This window comes from Protopterus annectens, chromosome 11.part0, assembly GCF_019279795.1.
Source record: "Protopterus annectens isolate FY-2018-M chromosome 11.part0, PAN1.0, whole genome shotgun sequence".
Classification (NCBI taxonomy): domain Eukaryota; kingdom Metazoa; phylum Chordata; order Ceratodontiformes; family Protopteridae; genus Protopterus; species Protopterus annectens.
Genome location: NC_056745.1, coordinates 873178643 through 873201860, shown reverse-complemented (window position 1 = coordinate 873201860; position 23218 = coordinate 873178643).

The window sequence follows — 23218 nt, the reverse complement described above, 5'->3', positions numbered from 1 at the left end:
TACAACTCAAGTTTCATAAGAGTGTGCTATTTGGATATCATTGCCTATTTCTTGGGTGTTTTTCTGTCTAAGTCTCTTTTGGTTGTACAATCTGACCTTGTAATTACAACAGTCTTATACAGGCATTCCTAGACATATTTTTATGTAGCACAGTGTGAGAAACAGTGGTTGACACAACAGTACTATTCTGATATCAGATGTTGGTGAATGCTACATGTCAGGCCATACAATACCAGAGAAAATCCTACCAATCCAGGATTTAAATCTTTATTGGCAGGCAGTTACAGTTTTCTTATCTGACAGACCTGTGGGGGAATGTTTGTTAACACTACCTGACTGTTTCTACAGATATTTTCAGATTCCTAGTTAATATTATGCACATACCTCTCAATCTCATAATGCACACACTCTGGACAAAGCTTGACAAAATGGGGGTACAAATAGGGACATATTTTGAATACTGCTCTCATAAACTTGGAGAGTTGCTAGAGTGACAGGATTTGTTTTAATATACATTTCTGAAGGTTTTGAGGTCTGAAAATAAAATGCATGTCATTAATTAGTAACTACAATTCTGAGATCATCCCACTGATTTGCCAGGGGGACAGAGAAACAGGCAGAAAATATGAGCAAATTATCTGGACATTCTGCAAAAATATGTACAGTTGAGAGGTATGATTATGAATACAACGTATTACCACTCCCAGGATTCAAACCATGGCTGCGGCTGCTAAAAATACAACAATTTAAGTTTCATCAGAGTGTGCTATTTGGATACTACTGTCTATTTCTTCAGTGTTTTCTGTCTAAGTCTCTCTTGGTTGTACAATCTGATCTTGCACTTACAACAGTCTTATACAGACATTCCTAGACATTTTTTTTAGGTAGCATAGTGTGGGTAACAGTGGTTAACACAACATTACTATTCAGACAATGCAACGCTACATGTCATACATTACCAGAGTAAACACAACCAGTCCAGGATTTAGAACTTTATTGCCAGGCAGTTAAGTTTTATTTATTTATTTATTCAGTACAACCCATACACAGTTTTTATACTGCCAGTTGACTTTCTACTACTTTATATTTATTTGGCATGACTACTGCAAACAGGATTGTTACTCACCAGCCTCGCGAAGCAGCCTTTTCAACCTACTAGCATGGGCTTCCTGATTCACAGCCTGCTCAGCTGCAGCTGTAAGGGAAATAGATAAATATTTAGGCATACCTATCCATCACATACAGAGGCTGGACATTATTAAACAGTTAGTGGTATGACTGCTTGCACACTGCTGGGACATCACCCCTCTGCCTTGCTTCTTGGACCCACTCATCCAAGAGCTCCCTCTTCCTCCGCTTCAAGTCAGCATAGTGGTGCTGGACCTGCTCTCCAGTCCGATGGATACCAGTGGCACTGGTGAGATCACGGGCGAGACTGTCCCAGGCTTCTGGTTTATATTGGGAGCCCTGGTACTGGCCCTGCAGCAGTCTCTCATCATGGTTTTGTACCAGGAGTCCTACCATGACCTTGGACTCCTGTATGCCTCAGCGCTGCACCCGGAAGCTCATGCCCTCACCAACTCTTGCCATACTGCCTACAGTGGGAAGCTGCAACCAGTTATGAGCTGTATTCCTGTCTGTGGGGTTTAAAATATGGCTGATTTACCACCCTTTGCCATGATTGAACGGTTTTGAATATGCTGAGCTAAGCTAAGCTATGGGCAAACCTGCTTAGCTAAGTTTGGCAGTGCTTAAAGGGGCAGGGTCAGCATTGCTTACCAATGGGCAAATCAATTTAACTGGGCTATTCATTGCTTAGTATTCATATGTACACAATTCTTACACCCAGTCAGCAAAGCTGTGCAATGCTTAGCATTGCTTATTTTTTATTTTATAAACTGCTGTATGGGATTGATTCATCATTCATCACATATTATAAATTTGTTTACTGTCCCTGACACCCCCCAATGTGCTTTCATTACATTTATTCATGTGTGACTATACTATATGGGGCACTTGTGTTTATATGGGGGTTTCACATCTTTATTGAACTGACACCTCACATCTGGACCTACTACAATACTCTGGTTAACAAATATATGTTATTTAGTAGCTAATAAGTAACAAAGAGTAGTTATCTATTTTACCTTGATAAAACTCGGTAGTAGCCGAGAGAAAGCGCTTGGTTGTATTTTCTATTGCATTCAGCATCGTGAAGTGGATTTAATAAAAGCTTTAATATCAAGCTGCGTTTGTGTTGGTTTTGGCCACGCAAAAGGAATTTTACTACAATATTGCCTTGTTGTAGCTTTCCGGGTCCTGTTGTGCTGGACTTTGTTACTTATTGGTTTTATCTGTTCTTTCCTTATTTAGTAGCTAATTATTAAAAAAAAAATGTTTATGTACTGGTTTCACATATAAAATGCAAATTGATTACAGTGGGGATCGAACTGGGAATAGCTGCTTGCAAAAGCTATGCTCTAGTTACTACACTATGGCAGTACTGCTTATGCTAGATGTCTCTTGCTATTTAACTTCTTGTGCTGTTTAAGCTGGACTAAGCGTAGCTAAGCAACGGGCACACCTGCGCAGCTACGCTTAAACTTTATTGCATGTTTAAAAAAATTATTTGTTGTGTTTTTTTATTTGTACCCTTCAGAATATCCATGCTAATGCTAAACTTGTTATTCTATCAACTTTCAGCTTTGTGGGACGATTGTCCCTTTTGGCTTTGTCCACATTCCTTACTCTGATGGGTTGGGAGGTGTGCACTATGTGCTTATGCTTAATGTTTTATTCTAACAAAACTTTTGTCTTGGTAGGGACAATTGTCCCTTATGACTTTGACCAGATTTGTTATCCTGACTGGTTGGGGGTGTTATGAGCATTCTCACTCATTTTAAATTGCCAAAAGGCAATTCTGGAGTGCAGGGGGCATGTATATTGTGAGAGCTCTGCTCTCAGACACCCCCCTGTGCTTATACACGTAACTGTGGCCATTTTACAGTACAGCAGCATGCCTTCATACATATGCATGGTGCACTGCTGTGCTGAACAGGAATGGTCACTGCCATGCAGGAATAAATTATTCCTGCATGGCTGCTTGCTGAATCTGGGGGATTGAGTTGGAGACAGTGAAGAAATTATTGGATGATGATCATTGCAAATTATAAAGGATATTGACACATGGAAGTGGTCGACTCTATAATGTGTGCTTCCTTTTTTATATGTCATTTAAAGCTAAACATTGCAGCATGCCAGGGATTTCTCCTTTATGTGAGACACAACAATACCTGTATTAATATGTATTAGTAGCAGTGGCATTAAAGGCACTAATAAATAATGATATTGCATACATCTGTATGCAGCTTAAATCCATACCACTGGCACAAATTGTGTTAGGACAGGGGTTATTTATAGCCCTTAAATCCCATGCTCTTACCTTTAATTATATATGCAATAGGTGATTAACCTAAAAAGTTTTTACCAAATGTAAAGTAATGTTTCAAGTTGTTACCAACACCTGCCACACTCAGGGCTTTACCCTGTACAGCTACAGAATAGTGGTATAATCAGTGGCTTCCCAGGATATCACCTAAGTCAGTCTGAACTCAATGTCTTCTAGTGCAATTTTACCAACAATAGCTGAGATTTAATCAAACTATTGTTCCATACTCATACACAATGTTTTCCAGAAAGGCTGCTGACACTTCTTCAATGGCAGTACTCTTTTGTGTATTCTCTTTCTCACTATCACAAACCAGGCCAATCTGGTATCAAGGTCTCAATTGCTGAATTTTCTTACTAGAAGCCAGTCAATAAATTAAAGCTTCTAGCCTACCAGTCTCTCTACAAAAGGTACAGATGCCACAGGTTACATCAGGTCTGTAATGCTTTAAATGGAAACACTTTACTTGGCAAAGAAATTGGGTAAAATCATACGGCAGACTAATTAAATACATAACCCAATAAACTGACTGTACATAGAAGAAATAAAGAAAATATTCTAAACAGCTAGATGATGACAGAATAACTCCGTCTTGTTCCTGTACTTTCTAGAGACTGCTACCTAACTATAATTAAGTCACTAAAAACCAACAGTCCATGTCATAGATGCAAATTATGATTATTTTATCCTAACAGTCTCTGGGAAAGTAGTTTTATTGAGTATTCCCTGCAGCTAATGAAGCAATTTGTTTGTCACTTCAGTTGTAAGTCATGTGCAGCATGTCTGTAATCCAAAATGAAGAAGAAAATATGAGGATCTTAACTGAGATTTCTCTGCAGATTAGAGTTTCCCATATCCAAAAACAGTCCTAACCTGGAAGGAAAGAGTCGCAGCAGCAAATCTTTTCAGTATTCCTAAGTGATTAGAGTGATTTTGAAGCAAAATTGGTGGAACATCCAGAAAGATCCATTCTGGAACGAAATGATGTAACCCATGATACAATGTAGCAAGTGTGAAATCAGTAATCAGTTGCAACAATGGTGGAATGAATGGGTTCACGGCTTATTTGCTTTAGTTAAAATTGAATAACTGGTGTACTTTCACAATGTCAGTTAGTGTTTTATATTTCCTTTAAATTGTGCATAGTTTGCACCTGGATTAAAATATTTTTTTTAATATCTTTTATTCCCCTTAATAACCAAGGATGGATTTTAGTAAATTAGGAACACCTTAAATATAGTATCATAATTTATTTATTATTTTATATGCTTTCTGCTTCACTCTTTCGGATTACTCCAGTGCCTCATCCATTGCCTGGTCTACCAGCCTCTCCTAATGTATCTGAACTATCTCCATTTTAAGGCTGAGCTAATATGGCAATTGATGGCATCCTGGTGATGGGGTCATGCCATTGATTGCATTTACTGGGGATTTTTTTTATTTATGACCTACTTCTTCATATCCTTTCTACCTTGTGTTCACCTGTTATATAGGAGGGTTAATTGCCACTATGGGCCATGACTCTCTCCCAGCACCTCAAATGCCCAAGCTGCTAATGGAATCCAGGTCACCTGGGACATAGTTTGGGCTTTATCCATCGATATCAGATTATTGAACTTTTATTATTGATATATTTATGTGCACTGTTGAATCTTTTTCATATTTGTTGGTACTGTTACATTCAATGAGCTGAAATGCAATGTAATTGTTTTGTTGTTGCTTTGCATTTCCTATCATGAAACCATCTACATAAATTTGAATAAGCTGTTGCAGCTGATGACTTTTGAGTGTACTGATAAAGCTATGATTAGAATGGTGAAGCAGGTCTACTATAAATTTATAAATAATGCGCTAAACTTCTGAGTGACAGAGGTGTATGTAGTTGTTTGTTTTATTATTTCACAAATACAGAGAAGGCATTTTTGGGCTCTTTGCACTATTTCTGTTTTATGTGTGTTGGTGTGTGTGTGTGTGTGTGTGTGTGTGTGTATATATATATATATATATATATATATATATATATATATATATATATATATCTATGGGTCTATTTCAGAAAAATGAAAACCCAGAACACAGAAACTCACATCACCGAGACAACATGAATGAAACCCCATTACACCGAAAGACCAAAAGTACAAAATTCAAAATCCCGGTATTACAGGATTTTGAATTTTGCGCTTCTGGCATTGCGGTGCAGGTAAGTATGTATGTGTAAGTGTATGTTTGAGGGTTAGTGGTGTGTGTAAGTGTGAGTTGTGACTGTGGTGTGTGTGTGTGTGTGTGTGTGTGTGTGTGTGTGTGTGAGGGACTGTAATGTGTGGGTGTGAGTTTGCCTTGTGTGTCTGTTTGTGTGATCTCGGAGTTAGAATATTAAAGAAGGGGGTATGGGGGGTGCAGCGGGGCTTGCCCCCTTGCCTATCTGTATTGTAGGATGTTGTGTTAGGTTGTCTGTGGCAGTTGTGTATGTGTGTGTTATGTATGTGTGTGTTATGTATGTGTTTTAATGTGGTTGTGTGTTTTCGGTGTTATGGGGTTTCATGCATGTGGTCTCAGTGTTGTAGATTTCGGTGTTATGGGGTTTTGTTTTTGTGAAGTAGATCCATAAACACACACATATATATATATATAGATATATATATATATATATATATATATATATATATATATGTGTGTGTATATGTATGGCTATATATATATATATATATATATATATATATATATATATATATATATATATATATGTGTATATGTATGGCTATATATATATATATATATATATATATATATATATATATATATATATATATATATATATATATATATATATATATATATATATATATATATATATATATATATATATATATATATATATATATATATATACATATATATACATATATATATATATATATATATATATATATATACATATATATATATATATATATATATATATATATATATATATATATATATATATATATATATATATATATATATATATATATACATATATATATATATATATATATATATATATATATATATATATATATATATATATATATATATATATATATATATATATATATATATATATATATATATATATATATATATATATATATATATATATATATATATATATATATATATATATATATATATATATATATATATATATATATATATATATATATATATATATCTATATGTATATATCTATATGTATATAGCTATATATATATATATATATATATATATATACATATATATATATATATATATATATATATATGTGTGTGTGTGTGTATATATATATATATATATATATATATATATATATATATATATATCTTTGAACAAACAAAGAATCCCTGAGATATATATCACAATACCCAGCGAAAAAAGGAGCTTTATCAGTCCACTTCAGACCAAGTCACAATTGTTAAAAACAAGCCTCTACCAACAATGCAAATTTAACAGAGACTTACTGCCAAACGACACATCAACTGCAGAGAAATCCAAGTTCAAATTGCTGTGTGCCACTTGATGTCAATACTAAGAATATAAATCCAGAGTATCAGAAAACGACACAGAAATTCCACTTGTGAATCAAATCCCAGAGTTGCTTTTCAATATCAAATATGCCAACAATACCCAGGTCCAAAGTTGTAGAAGTAAAAACTTTAATAGCATAAAACAGAGAAATGAGCGCTTTCACGGTCACACACACCGCTTCTTCAGATTCATAAAATACAATGAATGCACTCCTTAAATAGTAAAAACACCTAGCACATTTAACAGCAATTAAATAATTCAATCACTTAAAATCTAATTGAGTTAGATTAGATTGCATTTATCTCAGGACATACTTATATGGTCAAAGGAAGTAATAGAAATGTTGTCTGTGTAAGCATCCAACTTTTCTGTAGTCAATCCACCCCCCCCACACACACACAAGAGTGACATACAGTCACCCAAAACAACACAATCTCACATCCCTCAAAGAGAAAACAATTTTAAATATTCCAAAGCATTCTCCTACTTATTATACTAGACAACTTAAAATTACTTACACTCTATTTAGAATGTATTTCATTCTGTATGTCATACACAGAAGCTGGTTATCTGACAAAGTTCAGTTACAATGCCACCTAGTGGAATAAAAGCGTTAACGCTATATCAAACATTTACTAACTGTGTAGCAATATCTCAGACTGAACAGATAAACTGTAAAACTATCGAATATGTGTAACAAAATATAACTACCATATTTGCCTAACAATTATGAAGGAAATTCTAGAATCATAAATATATATATATATATATATATATATATATATATATATATATATATATATATGCATGTGTACGTGTATACGCATACATATATATACATAAGAATTTTGCTACTGACATACAACTGCAAATATGATAAAAACATAATTTCATATTATACCAAAAACCTACTTAAAAATAAAAGCAAAACGACAACAACATAAAAAGCATGTGAAAAAAGGGAAAAAAATCATCCTGTACCATTAAACTGTATATACATCGGATGTGGATGAAAATTATTGCTAAGTATAGGTGGATAACAAAACACAGAAAGCAGTTTAACGAAGAGGTCTACCTTTCAAGTATGGTTTGAGGGAAATAGTATCGTTCAATCCCCTACCCCTATTAGCTCCTAGTCTAAGTACCCATCGTAATTCTGCTTCCTCCGTCCTATTGGTAATATCACCACCACGGAGTGATTCATATTCCACATGTAACACCTGAAACCAGAATATATGTTTGGGGCCTTCCTTCAACATATGCTTGGCCAGGGCACTACTCTCATCCCCTCTCTTCAGGCAATAATAGTGGTCCCTTATGCGCTCTCTTAATGAGCGATTAGTTTTTCCCACATAGTATTTAAAACAAAAAATGCAGTGTGCAACATATACCACATTGCGACTATTGCATGTGGCATCTATTTTTAACTCCCATAGTCTGCCGCTGTCCGGATGTTTAAAAAAATGTGATTCGTCTATGTAACAGCATTGCAGACAACCACCACATCTTTTGGTCTTCTCAAACCCCATAGGCCGTATATCATGCTCAGGTCTATGACACAGGAGTTGTTTCAAATTCGACTTATTACTATATGTAAATCTAGGGCATGGACCAACAATATTTCTTATTTCTTGATCTGCAGTTAGTATGTTCCAATTCTCTTGTATAACTTGTTGAACAAGATTAATATTGCTACAAAAAGGCAATATAACTGACTCTTGTGTGGAACAAGAATTTCTAACAATCTTGTTTCTTTCAGAGCCTGAGAAAAATGGTTGTGCACTGGTAGCCCTAAGTGACCTCATATCTGAATAGACCTCTTCTATTTCCTGACAAGTGTAATCCCTTGCAGTTAAGCCCTCCTTCAATTGTAGTAACTCATTGTTTAGACAAGGCTCAGTACTAGATAGCCTTGACATTCTCATAGCTTGGCCTTTTATTATATTTTTAAAGACTCTTGGGTTATGCATGCTTTTTCTATGTAGATACGAATGTTTGTAGCAAGCCTTACGATGCACTCTGGTCTCAATGTGTCCTGCCTCCCTATAAATATGGACATCCAAGTAATCGACTTCTGTCGGTGAGTGATTCATAGTGAATTTGATAAAGTCACTGACACCATTAAGATATTCCAAAAAGTTGTTCAATGAACCCATGGATCCCTCCCAAACAAGGAAGAGGTCATCCACAAATCTCTTAAAAAACTTGATGTGTGTATTTCCTCTTATGTATCTGGTCTCAAACTCAGACATAACCAGATTTGCGTAGCTATTGGCACAGCTTGTGCCCATCGCTACGCCCTTTGTTTGTCTGTAACAATTGCCTTGAAATAGGAAAATGTTGTTTTCCAATACCAATTCCATTAATAGACATAAAAAGTCAACCATGGATTCGGTATGCCCCTCTGCTCTACTAAGGGTGGATTTCAGATACATGATTCCCTGATCATTGGGAATACAGGTAAACAGAGAGACCACATCCATAGTCACAAACATGCTATCATTAGTCCATGTATATTCCAACATTTCTTGATATAAACTAGTTAGGAAATGTTCGGTATCACATAATACAACTGGATTATTTGCCAAGAATTTTTTGAGTTGTACGTCAAGATATATAGAGATTGGCTCTGTGAGCCAACCTGCTCCAGAGACTATAGGTCTGAGCTCAGGCGAATACAAGTTCTTATGAATTTTGGGTAAGCCACTAATAGTTGGAATGAGTGGAAAATCAACCTGAAAAAAATTAAAAAGCTCTTGGTCAATCAGACCCAGTTGTTTACATTCTAACAATGTATTCATAATTTTAATTTGCATGGAACATGCACTATCAATGGCAATCCTCACATAAGAGTCATCATTAAGGAGCTCAAGCATTTTCGATTGATAATAGTTACTATCCAGGATGACAACAGGGCCACCCTTATCCGCTGCCCTTATTGTGATATCCTTGTTGTCACGCAGGTTCTGCAAGGCTCTTGTTTCATCTACTGTCAGATTCCTTGTTACATTCTCATGTGATTGATCAAAAGCAGCATAAAGCTTAGATTCCACTGCTTTAATGAAAACTTCTAAGTGGGGTTGCAGATGAGGAGTAAACATACTGGTTCGTTTAAATGATTGTACATGAGAATTGTTGTCATGATTTGTGCCAAATAATAGCTTCAAAGCAACCCTCCTGGAAAATAATCTAACTGATAACAGGGCTTGGCCAATGTCCATACTGGTGGTTGGTATGAAGGATAAGCCCCTGTTCAAGACAGTCTGTTCAGTGTCACTAAGGGAATATTTGGAAATGTTGTAAACTAATGAGTTGGATGCCAAAACTTGGATAGTGTCCCTTGATGTAAATTTTGTGGGGGGTCTTTCCTCTTCACTCCTTGATTGACATCTAGGTCCAATGATCTTTTCTGTCCCACTCGTATAGGTAAGGGAAAATCCATCTGGTTCTGGTTATCCAACTCTATTTTACGTCGTACCGCTCCTGAGGCCGTCGAGGTAGCAGCTGCATTAGGTCTACTACTGTTTTTATTCTGTTCAAAAGTTCCAGAAAATATCACAGGTACTTCTTCCACCGGAGTGGTATATACTGAATTCGGTTGTTGTGGAGAAGTAATATCTGACAGTGATGGTATATCATTAATTGCACCACTAGGATTGTTCATCACATGGGTTTGTGTGTCAGAGCTATTCACATCTCCATCATTGGTTGATTTTTCAGTTTGTGCAGTTACGAGAGACTGATGTTTGGGCAACAATAATCTATTAGGAGTAGCCACCTCTGTAAAATTCCGCTTAGTACGTCCTTGTTGACCATATGTACTCTCTCTATTGTCCTGGCGAGTTCTACTGTTGTGGTTATTACTCATGGATGGCTGCTCATTATTCATCCTATTCCTGGGCCACACAAATACATTATTGTGTGTAAAGTCGTGTGAATCCCTCGCTAACTTCTTACGCTTATTCATTAACAGACTCTTCTCATAGCGTGTAATCTGCTCCATAAGTTCTGCCACATAAAGCTCTGTATTATCGACACCTATTTGTTGTAATAATCTATTCTGATGATGTAACAGGTTTGCCTTCAGATCCATTTCAATGGGATGAAAAAAGTCTATAAGAAGTTGTATATAGTTCTTGCTGGCCTGCAAATTAATCTGCTGCCATTTGGCTAAAAGACCTGGGTAAGTGTTGCCATATGTTGGCATAGTTAACACACGAAGACCACATGGAATAACTCCAAGTTTAAGACATGCTTCCATATGGAATCGTTGGGCCATGAGTCTTTTCATTTTGTATAAGTCATTTTCCATATCTCTTTTCATATTTCTAACCATTTGTTCATTCTGAACATTAACATGGTCTTCAGTGATCTCCAAGCTTGCATCCATTTCTAACAGGGGGTTGAGGCCATCTTCCAGCAATCTTTTCAACCTCAGACCTGCTTGGTCAACCAACACTTCATTTGCAATTATATCATTTGTAGCTCCTTCCATATCACCCAAAAAATGTTTGAACAAACAAAGAATCCCTGAGATATATATCACAACACCCAGCAAAAAAAGGAGCTTTATCAGTCCACTTCAGACCAAGTCACAATTGTTAAAAACAAGCCTCTACCAACAATGCAAATTTAACAGAGACTTACTGCCAAACGACACATCAACTGCAGAGAAATCCAAGTCCAAATTGCTGTGTGCCACTTGATGTCAATACTAAGAATATAAATCCAGAGTATCAGAAAACGACACAGAAATTCCACTTGTGAATCAAATCCCAGAGTTGCTTTTCAATATCAAATATGTCAACAATACCCAGGTCCAAAGTTGTAGAAGTAAAAACTTTAATAGCATAAAACAGAGAAATGAGCGCTTTCACGGTCACACACACCGCTTCTTCAGATTCATAAAATACAATGAATGCACTCCTTAAATAGTAAAAACACCTAGCACATTTAACAGCAATTAAATAATTCAATCACTTAAAATCTAATTGAGTTAGATTAGATTGCATTTATCTCAGGACATACTTATATGGTCAAAGGAAGTAATAGAAATGTTGTCTGTGTAAGCATCCAACTTTTCTGTAGTCAATCCACCCCACACACACACAAGAGTGACATACAGTCACCCAAAACAACACAATCTCACATCCCTCAAAGAAAAAACAATTTTAAATGTTCCAAAGCATTCTCCTACTTATTATACTAGACAACTTAAAATTACTTACACTCTATTTAGAATGTATTTCATTCTGTATGTCATATACAGAAGCTGATTATCTGACAAAGTTCAGTTACAATGCCACCTAGTGGAATAATAGCGTTGACGCTATATCAAACATTTACTAACTATGTAGCAATATCTCAGACTGAACAGATAAACTAACTAAGATGTAAAACTATCGAATATGTGTAACAAAATATAACTACCATATTTGCCTAACAATTATGAAGGAAATTCTAGAATCATAAAAATTAAATGTGCTAGGTGTTTTTACTATTTAAGGAGTGCATTCATTGTATTTTATGAATCTGAAGAAGCGGTGTGTGTGACCGTGAAAGCGCTCATTTCTCTGTTTTATGCTATTAAAGTTTTTACTTCTACAACTTTGGACCTGGGTATTGTTGGCATATTTGATATTGAAAAGCAACTCTGGGATTTGATTCACAAGTGGAATTTCTGTGTTGTTTTCTGATACTCTGGATTTATATTCTTAGTATTGACATCAAGTGGCACACAGCAATTTGAACTTGGATTTCTCTGCAGTTGATGTGTCGTTTGGCAGTAAGTCTCTGTTAAATTTGCATTGTTGGTAGAGGCTTGTTTTCAACAATTGTGACCTGGTCTGAAGTGGACTGATAAAGCTCCTTTTTTCGCTGGGTGTTGTGATATATATATATATATATATATATATATATATATATATATATATATATATATACAGATGAAGAAAATGTAGCTGTATTGCTGAAGGCTCCAAGCATAAATGTAGAAATGTAGTAGGAAAAAATCCTCGGTTCCACCACAGCTGTAAAAATGTTAAAAACCAACTTTAATCTTCAATAAAAACAACAAAAACAGGAGCACAGTAAAATTCCCTGATAAGCGCTTTTGGCTTACTAGCCTTCATCAGATCATATGTCTTAGCTATGCTCACCCTGAATTTAAAAACAGAATAAACCAATCAATGTTCCAACAAACACATAGTCATAACCAAAGAAAACTCATTAGTTTGCATACAGCATATCTCCTGTGTCTTGCTGTGAGCCAGTCATTATTGCATCTCAAAATATCAAATGTCTGGTATCCTAGTGGCAGAACTATCCAATTGCAACAAAGTTAATGATTTGCATACAGCATAAATCCTGCTTCTTGTTATAGCCAATCATATTTATGCCTTCAAATATCCAATCTACAATTTTCTTATCCTGTAGCTATCCAATAGCATCAAAGGGACTGAATTCCATTGGTTGCCAGAACATATTGTTATTCAGTTCATTCAACAACATGCAGTACTTCACAGAAGCTAATAGCACATATGATACACTTTTATAAGTGCAATAGCATTGATGCTCTTGCATATGAATTCCTATTATGTGTGTATTACACAGTATAGCGAATTAATACATGAATCCATGTGGTTTTCAGATTTATCCGTGGTGGTGCAGCGGTAGTGTTGTTGCCTCACAAGAGGTTCTCCCATTCGATTCTCGGCTAGAGTGTGGGGGAGTGCCTTCTGTGTGGAGTCTGCATGTCCTCCCCGCGGTTGGGTGGGCATTCAAAAGACATGCGTAAATGGGCATGCCTTCGTTGAAGGTTGAACGTCAAGCTGGCATCTCGACGTTCATGAAATCTACTGCCATTCATTAGCAGACCGGAGTTCTGCTGTGGCGACCCCTAACCGGGAAAAGCCAAAAGACAACAGCCATGTGGTTTTCAGAGTAACATAGTCTATACCTCCTGAAGTATTCTTAGCCATTTACTCCTTGTTCTATAGAAAATACTGCCTTGTCACAAATGCACCACAAAGAGTGTTATCACTGCTACAGCACTCCTTGTTTTTATCAGTCTCTGCCTTGAATAATTAAACTGCAAATGATGTAAATATATTCGCAGAACAACTTGACGAAGCATAAAAATAATTTGTAGCTCTTGTATCCCATTGCCATAATAATAAGGTTGCAACAAAAAGGGTTATATAGATAATCACTGCTGCAGCTTTCCTTGTTTTTACCAGTCTCTGCCACAGATAATTAAACTGCAAATGATGTAAATATATTTGCAGAACAACTTGGCAAAGCATAAAATAAATTGCAGCTCTTATATTCCATTACCATAAATTATCCATTTATCCATTAATCTTCCTTTCTAGAAGCTACACTCATTTTTCTTGCTTTCAGCATAGATTTCAATGTGGCAACACTATTGAGACCTGGTGGATGGTTGGCTGTCTAGTTAGTTATCCAGCTGGATTCACGTAGTTCAGTTCTATTTTTAATATCCCGTTCTCGTAAACTCATGGGAATTACTTCCACCGCTCTGAATTTAAAGCAGTGGGTGGGATTGCCAGCAATATGTGCTGCAAGAGCATTTCTGAGATCCAATTTCTTAATATCTCTAAGGTGAGGCAGGATCCAATTTTTAAAAAGCTGATCTGTTTTGCCTATGTAAAAATCAGTACAATGTGTACAGCAAGCAAGACAAATTCGATGTTGTGTATTGCAGCTTGCATATGTATTGAAACTGTAGATACGGTTTGTGCCCGGATTTATAAACGTATTATCACTATCCAAGTGATTACATGCTTTACATCTGTGGCACCTATAAGTACCCTTTGTATTAGACATTTCTTGTTCAGCAGTGCCATCTTTGTTACAAAGTAGTCTGTTGATTCTTTTTATTCTTGAAGGTGAATCGAGGTGACTCACCAACAATATCTTTAAGTTTTTCATCAGCAGTGAGTATGGGCCAAAGCCTTCTGATAATGCCACATGCTCTCTTGTTATCTATACTGTAAGTTAAATTGCAGGTAAGCTGATTTCTTCGAATCCTTGGTTTTACATTCTTCTTATGTAAATCTGGTCCTTGGTTGGAGAAATATGGTTGGCCTCTTCCATTTCAAATGTCATCTTGTTCATTCACCTTTACTAGGCTTTTTGCACCATAACCACTTGCTTCTAGGTTAGATTGCAAATTCAGAAATTCTGAATCAAACTCTTGGTCATTTGTGCAGAGCCTAGAGATCCTTGTTGCTTGGTTTTCAAAAATATTATTAAAGACATGGCCAGGATGCATGCTTGACCAATGTAAATAATGGTTTCTCCAGGTTGATTTTCTATATATACAGGTACTCAGACTCGAGTCGGCATGAATGCTGATCTTCACATCCAAGAAATCAATAGTCTCTTTCGAAGATTTAACTTTGAATTCCAAGTGACTTTAATCAGATCAATCATCCTACATTTGAGTTATTTTCTCGGCTATGTGAAGACAAAGTAGCTAAATCCAGAGAAGAGAAAAAAGGAACAGGAGGATACTTCAATTTAACCTATTTTATTTATTTTATTTTACATTTGTTGACCGGGAAAGTCCGACTGGACACATGTCCGTTTTCAGCGGAGGCCCGGGGAGAAAAGCTCCAATAGTACATAGTAGGTTACAAAAAGTTCCAATAGTACATAGTAGGTTACAACAATGTTTGACAGGTAACATACGATTGTAGTTATGCACTAAATACCCAGGGAAGAAAAAAGTTACATTAGTATGTACAATAACAATTATAAAGAGAAAAACAAAGCGTCATATAGTTAGTATACACAGGTAAGAAAAAGTTACATTAGGATGTACAGTGAACAATTATTATAAGAAACAAACCTACAAGTAGTTAGTTTCAGGGGGAGAGTAGATGGCTTGAGGCCTAGGAGGATAGTAATTTTACTGAGGAGGTTGAGGGGGAGCTATGGGTTAGTCTGGATTAGAACATTGGCAAAGCCAGTGGGATTTAAAGTGGTAGGAGAGGCCATTCCTGAAAGTATTTAGGGAGGTTGATTCGGTGAGACTAGGTGGAAGAGAGTTCCATATTTTACCCACTGTGTTTGAAAACAGAGAGTCACCTCCTGAGTTACAGGATCTTATTGTCTGTGCGAGTAATCTGTGAGATGATCTTAGTCTATTTAGGTTGGTATAAGGGGTAATTAATCCAGACAGGCCGGGAGTGTTTTCAGGTTGAGAGAGTATTTTGTAAGCAATGATAAGTTGCTTCTGTAGAAGTAGGTTTGGTAGTTCTATCTAACCTAGGTTCTGAAGATTAGTACAGTGATGGGTTTTGTAGGGCAGGCCTGTGGCACATCTTGCAATATGATTATAACAAGAAGAGAGTTTAGATAGATCCGATTTGTTGGGGTTTGTTAGTATGGGGGAGGCATACAAGAGGGTAGAAAGGAGATGGGTGCGAGCAATGGCAACTTTAGCCTTGGGATTTAGAAAAGATTTTATTCTATAAAGGGACCCTAGTTTCTTATTAACAGTTTTGATAGTTTGGTTGATGTGCACATCAAATCTGAGTTTGTTGTCAATGGTAACCCCTAATAGCTTGGTATGAGGGTCGGGGTTGATGGTGGTTCCATTGTTGGATTGTACACAAAAGGTAAAAGTTGGTGTTTTATGGGTAGGATGGAAGAGTAGCATTTTCGTTTTTTTTGGATTAAGGATCAGTTGGCGTTCTGATAACCAATTCTCAACTGCAGTGAAACAGTCTTGAGTTTTGGATAATAGAATAGTTGGGGATCTATCTGAGCAAATTAAAGTCGAGTCATCAGCATATTGAATACATGTAGACTCGAAAGAGTCAAAAGAAAAGGAAGCTCTGAATAGTTTAAGAAAGAGGACTGATATTGTTATCAAACCAGCGGACAAAGGAGGAAGTATGGTAGTGATGGATGCTACTTGCTATAGGAATAGAATGCATGAGCTGCTACGAGATAGGCAAACCTACCAAAAATTAAACAGAAAGGAAGTAGAGACAATGATTAATAGGTTTCATAATAATCTGTATGAACTTCTGATGGAAAGATGTCTCACTCAAGAACTTGCAGACTTCTTCAAAACTAAATATCCCACCATACCCAGTATCAGTGGTCTCCCGAAACTGCACAAAGATGACCGCAATCCACCTTTGAGAGAGACTATTGATTTCTTGGATGTGAAGATCAGCATTCATGCGGACTCAAGTCTGAGAACCAGTGTGTGTGTGTGTGTGTGTGTGTGTGTGTGTGTGTGTGTGTGTGTGTGTGTGTGTGTGTGTGTGTGTGTGTGTGTGTGTGTGTTCATAGTATGACCCTATGAACACACACACACACACACGCACACACACACACACACACACACACACACACACACACACACACACACACACACACCACACACACGGCTAAAACATTGAAAGCACATTTCACTGAAAATATTGAGGGAAAAGCACTGCAAGGACAAAATAGCAAAAGGCAGATTTGACTGAATTCTCATATGATGATGCACATTTTCATAGAGCTTGTAAGTGGGAGTGTGTAGAAAAAAAGAGTGTTGGTCTGAAAATGTTTTAGTGATTTGATGTGTATCTGTGAGCATTCACAAGTTATATTATGCTAAGGATGCAGAGGACACACTGCATCCAAAGCTTAGTTGTGCCTTCCATGACCCCAAACCCTTATAGCAGAGCTGAAGAAAAAGCAAAGTTTGGGTGCCATGTCCTGCAGAGATTTCATTTCAGCTGAGACAGGAAGCCTAGAGCCCCAAAACAGATCAATGCCAGTAAAATAAAAATGAAAACCATCATCCTGGCCACAAAAATATGCAAAAATAAGGTGGAGGATTGTGGGACGGAACATTTAAACATCTACTTTTATGGTAAGTTTACTTGCTCAGCTGTACTGTGTTCCATATTATATCACTTTTTCAGTAACTGTAACTGTATGTATATGGGTAGACTGTCATAGCTTATATTGACTGTGAGGAGAAGGACGAGGGTCCAGGATCCCCCTGGAGAATGGTAGAAAATGCCTACTCTAGACCTGCAGAGGGAATCCGTTTTTTTAGTGCTGTGTTTTGGTATGCACAGAGGACCAAGTTGTGGCTTCAATATTTTTTCTAGAATCCACCCTTTCCTAAACACTATAGATAAAACCAAAGCCCTGGTAGAGTGAGCCTTGACCCTGCCTGGAGTTGTCTTATTGTAGTGGGTATGACAAAAGGTAATAGCATGAGACAAACATCTGAAAATAGTCTTGCTTTGATGCAGTTGTCCCTTTTTCTTACCTTCATAAGAAAAGAATAACTGAGCAGAGATTGTTAATATTTTAGTTCTGTTAAGATAATTTCTGAGTTGTCTGTGGACATCCAGAGAAAGAAGAATAATTTCTTCCCAATTTTTATTTTTCTGGAAAGAAGAAAGGAGACAGCTAAGCTAAAAATAAACTTGAATACTATTTTAAATATAAAAGATGGATTAGTTCTTAAGGAAACCCCATCTCTGTGGAAATCAGATTAGACTGACCCACCGTAAGAGCTTGAAACTGAGAGTCTCTTCTTGCAGAAGTTAGAGGAATCAGCAAAACTGTTTTTAAGGTTAAAAAAAACTCAAATCAGCCTGATTAGCTGGTTTCAAATGGGGCAAGTGTTATTATTTATTTATTTTTTCAATACAAAGGTGACCTCTAAAGGATGATCCATCCATTTATTTTCTAGGAGGTGGGGGAATGTAACAACCCTTTTGTCAAAGAAAATACTTCAAAAGACCAAAAGCATAAGGTTCAGTTCAGGTATCTTTATTCTTGCGCAAGGAGACAAAAAATGCAGTTACAGAGTTTGTCTGACTAAAATCAGGAAGTGTCACAATTATTATACCTTTCTTTCAAGGCATTGCTCACTACGGCTGATGTATCAGACCACCAGTTCACAATTCTGTTACTTTACAGATGTTTCTCACATTTATAGCTGATTCTTCAAAGTTTAAAAAAGATTTTTCAGTAAACAGGATGGCCTTGACGACCACCGGTCAATTATAGCTTTCTTGCTATGTGATGTTACAAGTCTAGGTACTATGGCTAATTCAACCACAATGCAAGTACAGATTTCTGAAGCAGTTCATTGTTTATAGTATCTAACTTTCTTGCAGCTTGTGCACTTTTTCATTAGCACAAACAGAGCTTATTGTCCATAATGAATGGATCTACAGAAATTATTATTATTCTCCATGTAATTTCCTGACCTAGCAGAAAATCACCTGCTTTCCAGTATATTTCCAAAGCATAAACATGTATTTTGCTGTACTAGCAAACTAGGTCAGAGTGCATCTTGCAGTGTCAGAAAGCACAATTTCAGAAAAGCATGTTTTCAGTTTCAAATAGAACTAATGCTGCATATATAGAATAAAAACATGTTAATCTTCCCTTATTTAAAATAAGCATTACACACATATGTTAATACATATTTTTCTAACATTTCCCTCCCTGTTAATACTTTTTATTCTATTTCAAAAGCATAAACAGTTTGTTTCTCCTCCTAACCTCTTCCTTTGAGAATTTGCAGCTAAGAGAGTCATTCAGTTTAAACTAATGAAAGTGTTTCCTTTATCAACAGTTCTTCAATTTCAGTACTTTGATACAAAGTCTCAGAAACTGACATGTCTATAAAATCTTTGATTAATTTTTTCATGCAGGGAATACCACAGCAAATACATGCTCCTAACAAAAGTAATCCCACACAAATGGCAATCAGGATGTTCATTAGGATGGAACCCCACCCCCCAAACAAATTCTAGAAAAAGTCCGTCAGTGGGTTCGGGCCTGGCCTGGTCATGTCTGACACTTGCTGAATCACTTCCAAATGATCGTTGATTTCGTGTTTATTGTCGGGGATGTATGAACAACACTCGTCTTTGATTGAAGCGCACGTACCACCTCTCGCCGCTAGGGTGAAGTCAAGAGCCATGCGGTTTTGAAGCACCACAGTTCTCATCGCATTCAGTTCATCAGTCATTAATTCAAGAGCAGAAAAAGTTGCATTGCTCATGACCTCGAGAAGTTTGGATAGCTTTCTCAGTTCCCAAATTGATATAACTGCACCATATGCAGGGGCTATGCCAGCCCAGGATATGATAGTGTCACTCAAGTCCATGTGTGCTAGTTTACTCTTGTCTTTCATGGAGTTATGGTTTCTCCAGCCTGCTACAACCTGTCCCATCAGATTTTCAGGTTTCTTGATTGGATTTTCAGGTTTCTTTGCGACGTCTGTGATGTTTTGAATTCTCCCATGAGGCAAAGCTGTAGTGTGTCGTATGGCCGGGACCAGGTAACAAAAAAAACAACTGCCGGACCAATTCTCAGGCAACCATTTGTATTCCTTTTTCCCACATATGAAATAACAGTTTTCTATCTTAGTACTGATATACACCTTCCCTGCATGAAACATTTTCTTATCTATAATAGACAGTTGCTTTAAAAGAACAAGATTATGTTGTATATCACTGACAGTTTTATGCAAGGACTCAAAGTATGAGTCATAATCTGCATCACAAATTGTTTCTGTATTTTTAGCATTTTTAGGTTTAATATAACATTTATAAGAAACCGTTACATTACATTTGCTCCAACCTACTTGAATCGTGTCATTCTTAAAAAAGCATACAATTCCTGTTTGTGTAACAGGTAGGAATACTGCAATTTTATCTCTAGATTTTACAGGTGTAGTCTCAAAAATCAAGTTTTCCCGGGTCTCCTTGACCCCTAGGGGGACAGCAGCCATTAATAATCCCTGTATGCTGTTGGTATAGCTGTGCAAATCCAACAATTTGAAATATTAAAAGTCTCAGCATACACATATTTGATTGCTTGGTAAGTGTTAAAGTTCAAATGCCAGTCTATGAGTATTGAATCACATTTGTTCAGTCTAGCTGGTGTGGCTGAAGAAAAGAAAGGCCACAGCAAAAGCCACAGCAGAAAGAACATTGTCACTAATGCAGTTATTAAGATGATTATGCAACACTGCTGAAGTCATTCAGCATTTCTATTATCTCTGGGTCTTGTCATTCTACTGCTGCTGCTGTGTGTTACCAAGAGTTTTATCAAGTTCAAAGTTTTTGACTAGTTTACAGTGTGTCAAATGAATCCAAGATGAACGTTCTGCAATTTTGACTGCTGTGGGCGTGCTCAGCAGTACTTGATACGGACCTTCCCACTTTGGTGTCATCCAATTCTTCTTTTTGATTGTCTTCACCCAGACCCAAGTGCCTGGGGCTACTGCTACTTTGAATGGTTTGGTTTGGTCTTTATCTGAAACAGAATTAAACTGTAAAAGATGGTTGTTATTCAGCATACTCCTCATATATTCTGCAAGTGTCCAATCTGCTTCCTGGTCTGCAGGCATGAGAGGTTTCCACTGAGGTATATAATAAGCTCTCCCGAAAATCTTTTTGAAAGGTGTCAATCCTTTTGTATTCGGAACAGTTCTCATGCTCAACAGTGCCAGGGGCAAACAGTACACCCAGTTCTTCTGTGTATCAGCCATGAGTTTTTTAAGCTTATTCTTTAAAACTCCATTGTGCCTCTCTACTAACCCTGCAGATTGAGGGTGATATGCACAGTGATGTTTTAAAGAAATCCCAAAGAAACGGCTCAACTGTTGTATAGTTTGGTTAACGAAATGTGTACCATTGTCACTATAGATCCTCTCCGGTATGCCAAATCTAGGAATAATTTCTTTAACTAGGGTCTTTGCAACAGTGGCTGCATCTGGTTTACTAGTCAGAAAGGCCTCCACCCATTTGGAGAACATATCCACAATGCAAAGGCAGTACTTTTTGTTTTCGCATTTGCTCAATTCTATGAAATCCATGCAGATAGTATGAAACGGATACAGTGGTGTAGGGAAACTCCCTTGCTTGGGCTTTAATGCTCCTTGTGCATGATGTTTATTACAAGTGTGACATGACAGGCAACATTTTTAGTGTAGTTTGTAAACCCGTATGTAGCGAATACCCGATTCACTAACTGTACCATCCCCCCTGTTGAGACATAGCTCTGCCCATTACTCAACAAAGCTGCATATCTAAATAAATTAGACGGTAATATAGGTTTCCCTCTTTGGAGATGTACAGCCCGTCCTTGAGAACTGCTCCTCGTTTTTTCCATTTTTGTTTTTCAGCTTATGTAGTAAGTGTCTGCATTGTTTTCAACATTTCTAAGTCTAAAATCTCAGAAGGTTGTAATTCCTTGTTCAAAAGAAATGCTTCTGAGGCTGCTTGCTTTGCAGCTGTGTCAGCTCTCGCATTGCCTTTTGAAATCCTATCTTGTTGTTTTGTATGAGCTATGCATTTACAAATAGCTACTTTCTGAGGCAACTGAATAGAATCTAACAAATCTAAAATAAACTGTGCATGGTTAATCGGTTTGCCAGTAGATGTCCCCATTCCTCGATTCTTCCACTGTTGTGCAAAAACATGTACAGTAGAAAAAGCATACTGGCTGTCTGTAAAAATGTTTACGCTTTTACCGTTTGCTAAGGTACATGCCCGTGTCAAGGCAATCAACTCTGCTGCTTGTGCAGATAAGCTATGTGGTAGATGTTTTGCTTCTACAATCTCAGTATCAGAAATTACTGCATAACCTGTTAGGTTCTGTCCTGTAGGACTCCTTTTGCATGAGCCATCCACGTAATATGTCACCTCGGCATCATCCAAGGGAACATCCATTCTAGGCAGTGTCTTTTGCTCAATTACCTGCAGGCAGTTATGGGGTGTGCCATCCACAGGAGTTGGGAGCAAGGTAGACGGATTCAAAGTAGTACATCATTCAATTGTCATGTGAGGTTGGCTCAGCAATGTAGTCATACAAGAAAGATGCCTATCAGGGGAAAGATATGCTACTTTTTCTTGCAGTAAAATGATTGCGACTGCATGAGGCACTCTCAATGTGAGAGGGTGGAATAACGCTACTGAGGCTGAAGCCTGCACTGCCATTGCTGCTGCAACTACTGCTTGTACACAGTGGGGTAGAGACTGCACCACTGGGTCCAGTTGTGATGAATAATAAGCAATGGGGCGTTGTTTGTCCCCATGCTGTTGAGTCAATACTGATGTCATATAACCTTGCTTGCAATCTACAGTTTGAAAAAAACGTTTGTGATAATTTGGTAATCCTAAAACTAATGAT